The sequence below is a fragment of the Rattus norvegicus genome, chromosome 11, assembly GCF_036323735.1.
Source record: "Rattus norvegicus strain BN/NHsdMcwi chromosome 11, GRCr8, whole genome shotgun sequence".
NCBI classification, from domain to species: domain Eukaryota; kingdom Metazoa; phylum Chordata; class Mammalia; order Rodentia; family Muridae; genus Rattus; species Rattus norvegicus.
Window position 1 is genome coordinate 37,110,566 of NC_086029.1, and position 8,291 is coordinate 37,118,856.

The following is an 8,291-nucleotide window of genomic DNA, read 5'->3' on the forward strand; positions in this document are numbered from 1 at the left end:
GGCACTAATTTTTCATTAACCAAGTAAATAAATATTTTTACATCTCTTAATTTCAGTACCTAAATCAACCAGAAAGAAATTGGTTTATTCACTAGGGCATGAGAGAGTGCTTGGAAAACTAAAAGCCAGAGTTGACCAGAAAATAATTTAGGTACCAGGATAGTGGGATAGCATAGGGCTACATACTCGGGTCAGGAAGAAGAACTTACCCTGACCAAGATGCTAATAAGAAGCCAGCCACTGCTTAGGATGATGGCTCATTCAGTAAAATACGTGCTAGTAAGTAGGAGCTCAGATCTCCAGCACCCACAGGAAGAGGCACACGGAAACATGCCTCTGTAATCCCCTACACTGGGAAGACAGAAACAGAAGAGATTGCTAGCAGGCAAGTCTAGCCAATCAGAAAGCTTCACATTAAGTCATAGACATTGTCAAATATTAGATGGAAAGCATTGAGAAAGGTATCCTGTATTGACCTCTAGCCTCCACACATATCCTCACAAATGTTCATGCATACATAAACAACTACACATACATAGACTAGAGACAGAGAGAGAGAGAGAGAGAGAGAGAGAGAGAGAGAGAGAGAGAGAGAGGCCAGCCACATTCCTAGCGTCCATTTCCACTTTCACGTGGTGTCCAGAACTCTAAGCTGGATGTGCATATGGATGTGGTTATCACAGAGTGAGAACTAGAACTGTTTAGAGAGGTTATGCTGGAACATGGACTCGTTCAATGTAGCCAGGAAAGGTCTCAGCACAGTTAGACCTTGACATTGGGCAGGAGTTGTCTGCAGCAGCCTTCCAAAGAACCACCATGCTCCCAGACAGATAGCATCCAGCATGCTCAGGGATGGTTTCTCCCCCCATTTCAGCGTGTGTCATAATGAAATAGTCTGCTGATTGAAAAACCAAGTTTCCTAGTCTAACTCCATCAGCTCTGCTTCAGTGAGGCAGGGATGAAAGACGGAAATCTGCCCTGCCAAATTTCCCCTGGCCACTCGTAGGTTGAGTTCCAATAAGAAGGCAGATAGCACGGGTCCGAGTTAATCGTGAAGCTGCTGTGGTAAGTAAGCTCTATTCCACCTTGCAGATCAGACTATAACACACAGATGCTTAGTGTCTCAAAGACATAATTTTACCTTTTCTGCTACCTCTCATTCAGGGTACACTCTGGGCAAGGATGCCATTCTGCTGCCTCCAAAACTTGCTCAAAACATATATATAGACTTATATGGTAAATAGGTGGCTCAGTGGATAAAATGCTTGCTGCTGGGGTTGGGGGTTTAGCTCAGCGGTAGAGCGCTTGCCTAGCAAGCGCAAGGCCCTGGGTTCGGTCCCCAGCTCCGAAAAAAAGAAAAAAAAAATGCTTGCTGCAGAAGTACAAGGACCTGACTGAGTTCTGATCCCCAGGACCTACACAAATGTCAAGTCTGGCCACACCTACATCAACCCAAGCACCAGGGAAGACAGAAATATGTAGATGCCTAGGGACTTCCTGACCAGCCAGTCTAGCCAAAATGTCACGTCCAGTGTTTAATGAGAGACCATACCTCAAAATAAAACAAGGTGCCAAACATTACAAGCAGATAGTAGATGTCCACCTCTGAGTTCAACAGACACTCGCACAGGTGAGCGCACACGCATACACATGTATGTCTGAACGTAGGTTATAGTGGAAAAGGTTATTGGACACTAAAGGGGGAAGAATGGATTCAAATTCCACACCTATGACTAGCTAAATTTATCATAATGACCTGTTGCTCATATCCTACAGGGTCTTGGTTCCCTTGATTGAAAATTAATAATAATAATAACAATAATAATAATAATAATAATAACAATAATAATAACTATGGAAAATAAAGTTATGAGGATTAAGTCAGGTGCATTTTAAAAGCCCTGAGAATGGTTTCAGGTACACAGGAAAAACTCTGTAATTTTTCTGGCTGGTTGGATAAATTAATGAGCACACACCTTGGCGAGCAAGAAGGTTTTTGAAATTAAATGAAAGTTGAAAATATTAAGAAAGAGATTAGTGGTTAGCTTTTAAATCGGTAATGACAACTATTTTTATTTATCAACTTCTTTCCCATCTCCGATGTAGATTTTTAGCCACTAGAACCAAAAAGTGTGATCGTCCTTTATTTTTACCCTGCTTGACTTTGATTTCTTACATGGCTGTAGTGTAAATCACTCAGAGATACCATTTAAACCATAGCCCAGCAGACCCCGACAGCCTTTGGATCCAGAGTTGCTGAACCACACAAGAAAGCGAATCCATTCATTTGGCTTTCATTTTGTGTATCTTTCCCATGTCTTCGGTGGTTTTATTAATTTCTAAAGCACGGTCCGCGCGTGGCTCCACAGAACTTGGTGATTATGTGGTGCCTTCTTCCATGTTAACTCCTCAAATGGCTTCATTTGTAGGCGCAGCTGTCTCGTCGTGACTTCCCCAGGAGCAAGGCGGAACCGGCGTTTCCCGTCTCACAGCCCATTTGCTCTCAGACACGTGTCGCAGCATACATTAAGTTCGATTTCTCTGGAGTTGTTATTGAGGTGTAGAACCATGCACAGTTGGATGGCATCATGCCCTCCAAATGGGACAAAGATGAATAATGCAGACAAAAGGTCGGACACCGGGAAAGGTAAATTTCCCGATCTGTGACATCCATCTCACGCCACAGTGGAGAGTCCAGATTTCCCCAGGAAGAGAGGAAACTGCATGAACTGGAGATAGATGGCCCTTTTCTATTTATAAATAATTTCACACATGCTCTTTGATATTCTATGCGATGGCACAGAAATTATAATAGGCCTTATTTTAGAGACGAGGAGATAGAAGCACAAAGGGTTATGTAAATCAAAGTCCACAGTTGGTTCCTTGCATAGAAAAACTGAAAATACTGGTGTTTTTTGTTTTTTGTTTTTTTTTTAACACCAAGTCACAAAATCCTTCTAAACCAGCTTTTCTCCACCTTCACATGAGGCTCTGGGGTTTTCGCAGCCTTAGATCCAGACAAGGAGGCATAGATAGGGCAAATGCATTTTTGAGTTTATACCGACTCCTGTTATCGTATTCTCCTTATATTCTGCTGTGGACTAACCATGGAGATGCTCCACTTTTTTAAGCCTACCCCGAGAGAGCATGCACTCATTTCAGTGTTCAGTTGTCCTACTTGGTTGGGTTCCTTTGTAACTGAATGCTCCAAATGGTTCGCAGCATCCGTTCTCCAGAGAGCATTGTACGGGCTTGAGACATCCCTTTGTACATCATAGCATCTAAGTAAATGTGGCATAATTTCCAGTATTCTGGTGATAAAATGTAGCACAAATATAGCATACCCACTCCCACCCCCTAAAAAACTTAGGGAAAATCGTTTCTATCTGGTAGTCTGTGAAAACGTGCTTGTGCCAGCACAAGAACATGTTCACACGAAGGATTATCTATGCGCTCTTGATTTCGCCCGTGAATTCCCAAGGAGGCTTCCTTGCTCACCTTACTTTATTGTGGTCCAGCAAAATACCGCCAAAAACGCCTCCAGACTCCTCTGCTCTCAGCGAGGACCGTGCTACTGAACTTTTGATTGGTGTCTTATTTACATTTTCCAGAATCAGAATATTGCTAAATATGCCAGATAGGGTGAGCCTGAGTCAGAGACCAAGCTTAGATGAAATCCAAACCCATAGGGAAAGCCAGGTGAGGCTGGCAGTTTCGTGGGCATGCTCTACGCCCTCGCCCGCTCTCCCGAAGCCACCTGCATCCACAGAGCTAGGGCTCTGCTTTTCTGTCTTATTACTTGCATTATTGTATGGGAGTATCTAGAGAGGAATGTTTCCCTTGGTTTAGCCAATGAGCCTGAATTGAAAGGGATTTACAAGCTAGCACCTTGTCTGCTGGACCTGCCGCCCTTGTCTGCTTCCACATCCTGTGTTCACTTCTTGTACGTCCATCTGGGATTTAAAAAAAAAAAAAAAGAATGACAAAGCTGTTTGTTTCCACACATTCTCACATTTCCAACTAATGCCTTCCGAATATGCATGAAATTTCTCTTGTTTAGCTTACTGAATATTCTTAATTCTACTCTACAGATCAGCCACTAGATCTACAGCAAGCAGCGAAATCTGAAAAGAAGGAAAACCAGATGCATCATGGGTACTGACAGGCAATTTGTCTGTGTCCAGAAAACGGCCTTTTAATCTCAGCATCACAGCGTTCACATAATTAAACACACCATGCTGCGCGTTATCTCTCCCTCCTCCTCTTCATTTTGTTTTTGTTTTTGTTGTGGTGGCAGGGGGGGGGTGTGGGGGGTACCCCCACTGAAATTGGCTGGCGGGATGTTTCCGGCTGTGCCCTACCCTGTGATCCCTCAGAGGCGATTCTTAGTCAGAGTCTTCAATACAGTGCTTTCTTTGGGAAGTGGGCCTCCTGGGAAGGGGAAGGAAAATTCGATCCGAGGATGAATTATCAAGTTATGCTCGGTGTTAGATCTGTTTGAAACATCTGAGGAATTCCATGAAACGTTTCTGAATCAATCTCTCTCTTTATGCCCGCTCGCTCTTTCTCTTTGAAGAGAGAAAACAGAAAGTATTTATCAGTTGGTTCTCACCCTCCCGTGGGTAGTAGTGTTAGCAGGGCCTCATCTCCCTCAAAGGCCCAGGATTTACGGTTATGAGGAGCGAGCATGTTTCTAAGGACACCCAATGTCAAGGTCCCAGAGAAGCTCAAGGCAAACAGACAGGGGTCCGAAGTGGCAACGCTGGTTGTAGTACTGTCTACCATTCTGCAGCCTGAGCTTTGCCATGTGGAGCATGGGCAGCTAGGTAACTCCTGCACCCAGCTGGCTCTCACAAAAGTGGATGAAATAAAAGGTAGCACTGTCTCCAACAGGCCCTTCTAGATTGCACAGCTCCTGAAGTGATGCTGTCCCTAGGTTCAGGACATTATGGCCCACCTTGGATGTCGTACCAGCCAGTGTCTCTACTGCAACCAACAGCCAACCATTGATGAACCAGTACTGGCTGATTTCACTCCATGCCTGTTCAAAGTTGTCATTGGTCACAGTGCTGTGAAAATAGACGACTTCCCGACTGAATACTGAATGTGCAACACCAAGTACCATTCCCCTCTAAGCCTACTAGTTAACAGTAGGTCTACCTCTGAGGGACTATGGGGCTCAAATGCTCCACAAGAAGTATGTCCCCTCTTTCTGTCTGTTGGGCCTGGTGAGTGAGTTGAAACAGGAGAGCTTCATTCAGTAGAATGCTTACTTTTTTTTTTTTTAATCTTTATTAACTTGAGTATTTCTTATTTACATTTCGATTGTTATTCCCCTTCCCAGTTTCCGGGCCAACATCCCCCTAATCCCTCCCCCTCCCCTTCTCTATGGGTGTTCCCCTCCCCATCCTCCCCCCATTACCACCCTCGCCCCAATAATCACGTTCACTGGGAGTTCAGTTTTGGCAGGACTAAGGGCTTCCCCTTCCACTGGTGCTCTTACTAGGATATTCATTGCTACCTATGAGGTCAGAGTCCAGGGTCAGTCCATGTATAGTCTTTAGGTAGTGGCTTAGTCCCTGGAAGCTCTGGTTGCTTGGCATTGTTGTTCATATGGGGTCTCGAGCCCCTTCAAGCTCTTCCAGTTCTTTTTCTGATTCCTTCAACGGGGGTCGGTGGAATGCTTACTTAATGAATGTGTTAAACCCAGGAAACTCAAAAACTCTCTTCTTAAGCCACCAAGGCCAATCCTAAGTCTCTATCCATCGTTTAACCACACCACTGGTTTCTAGTCATAGCCAAAGGAACATCATAACCAAGACGAACTGTTTTACTGTGACAGTAGAACATAAGGCAGAAGCTAATTAGAACTGCTGGGAATGTTTTCATGACTCCAAATGGACAGCTGTTACGACCTTTTCACCAAAGCCCCTGCCAAGCACCATTTTTCAGTTGCTACAAATGTGATCAGTCTAGAGTCCTTTCAGAAGCAGCATTAGACAATACTGGGTATTCTTATTCAGTCTCTCTCTCTCTCTCTCTCTCTCTCTCTCTCCCTCCCTCTCCCCCCCCTTTCTGTGCACTACTCTCTTAAATGTCCTCTTTCCTCTCTGTTCTACTGAGAGTTGGGCATATCCTATCTTATCTCTGACTTATTCAGTCAAATCTTTCTCTGACTCATCACTTTGTCTGCCCCTCAATTAGACCTGCCTTTCAAACACAGTTTCTTCTATAAACTGTGTGTACTAAAGGGCCCGGCTACATTCCAGCTAGAGTGATTAAAAGTGTATGGCATGCCTGAATCCCAGATGCACTGATCACACAGACCTAGAGGTCTTTGGTTGTGATCCCTTGCCAGAGCAGCCATGGTTTTGGATTAAAGTTCCTCTACAAAACCAAAATTAAAGAGAAAAAGACATTTTTCATATTCTTTCCTGGGAGGAGTTTAGACAAATGCCAGGCCAATGTCCAGAAGTCAGTGTCAGAAGTTGTAAGGCCACACATGGCCCAGCAGCACAATTGGAGTATAACAATTGGTGGACTATTGACCACATGAGTACAAGAAAGGAAGGAGACATCTTAACTTGAGAATTGGGAGCAACACAGTAGAGATCTTAATGGATAAGGAGAGTACCTTGTGATGGTTAATATTGATTGTCAATTTGACAGAGTCTAGAATCACCTAAGAGACAGGCCTCTGGACCATACAGGATAATCTTGATTAAATTAGTTGAAGTGGAACAAACCACCCTAAAAGTAGAGGACACCATTCCCAGGCCATGGGAAAAGGAGAAACCTAACTACAAATGGGCATTCCCCCCTCACGTGCTTACTGGAGATGCAGTATGATTAGGAGTATGATTAAACTCCTGCTACCATGATTTCTCTGCTGTGGTGGACTTCTCAAGCACTGGGAGTCCTTCTTTTTTTAAAAAAGTTGTTTTTGTTGATTGTTTTTTTTACAGTGACAGAGCAAATAGCTAATATAGATCTTGAGGAGAGGAACAATTCTCCAGTGGGGATTTACTCCAGGCTTCCCAACAGAAGGAGCTAAGATGTTGTTTCTCTTGCCCTGGGAATATGGAGACCTTTACGCAGTTCTACTTGAACTCTGCGTGACTCCCAAGGTCATATCCACTTGAAGGACTGATAGAAAGGCAAACAGAAGTAGGAATCAATTACTTTGGGAAGGAGATGCCCAATGAGATGCTAAACCTCCTCTACCCACATGCAAGCGCTTCTATAAGCAAACCCCTCTCTTCACCCTCATCCAATGGGCGTAGAAAACCGAGAAAATCCAAGTTCATCATGATGGTGGAGAAAAACTATGTCTAAGATGTAAATCCTCTAAAGATTTTGATCTTCAAAGACGTGTGTTACAAAACATAGTTACAGTTAAAGTACATGTGAATCTATCCCAGGCATTTTTCGTTTTCTACACTTCTTTCAAACGAGCAGCCCTTTGCAGCCACAGAAAACTCCCTATATTGTTCCCCAGTGTCACATTTTATTTCCTCAGACATGCTTTTGAAAACATGCTCTAGTGTCTTTCTTGCCTAAGACCAAGCATATAAGACAGATCTAAAAACCTTTCAGAGCTACACACTGGGTTGCTAAGCACCCTCCTCGCGTCTTTGCCAGTAGCCTTGTTCAGAGTACAGTTTTATGCTTCCTTCTTGTAAGCAACCTCACTCCTTCCTAGTGCAGACATGAAAAATGTGCACTATAACCTCATCAGATTTCTCACATGAACCCAGGTTACAGCGCAGAGCTGCAGTGTCAGTCTCTCGGCTGTCTGCAGGGTGGTGTGGTGAGTTGCAGCCCGGGCTCCGACTTTGTCAGCTCTTAGTAAATCACATCTAAGGATAAAGAGGACAGCATTGCCTGTTGATGAGCCCTGTCCTTCATTCTGCTTTCCCTACAACGCACTGAGCAGCCCAGTAGATAGTTTACGGTGGCAAATACATAGTTACAATGAACAAAGGCAAAACACAGGAGCTGCAAAGAATACCATGCTTCCCAACAGCAAAATGGGAAGATGTCTCAGAACAATGGACGTGGGGTTTAGCGATGGAAACCCTTCCTACTGCTCTTTTTGGGCATCTGTAAGGAAGGAGTCTCCACTCTGCTAGCTGCCTGTAGTTTTAGCATTCTCGTTTGCATTAAAACACACATAGCAATTAAAATGTGAAATTTTTAAAATAAAGGAAGCAGTTCTCTTATTTCGCAGTGTTTTGAGTTCCTCGTGCATATTTGTGATGTCACTGAGTCTGAAGCAGCTGTGTGGAACA

General features: G+C 43.9%; 1 long non-coding RNA gene across 1 annotated transcript in view; it reads right to left on the reverse strand.

The window, feature by feature from the left end:
* Positions 1-556: 556 nt before the first annotated feature.
* LOC120095602 (uncharacterized) overlaps positions 557-8,291 on the reverse strand; it is a 14,458-nt gene continuing 6,723 nt past the window's right edge. Inside the window, exon 3 of the long non-coding RNA XR_005491164.2 lies at positions 557-3,953. This is a non-coding gene — a long non-coding RNA (uncharacterized LOC120095602). The remainder of the gene's footprint in view (positions 3,954-8,291) is intronic.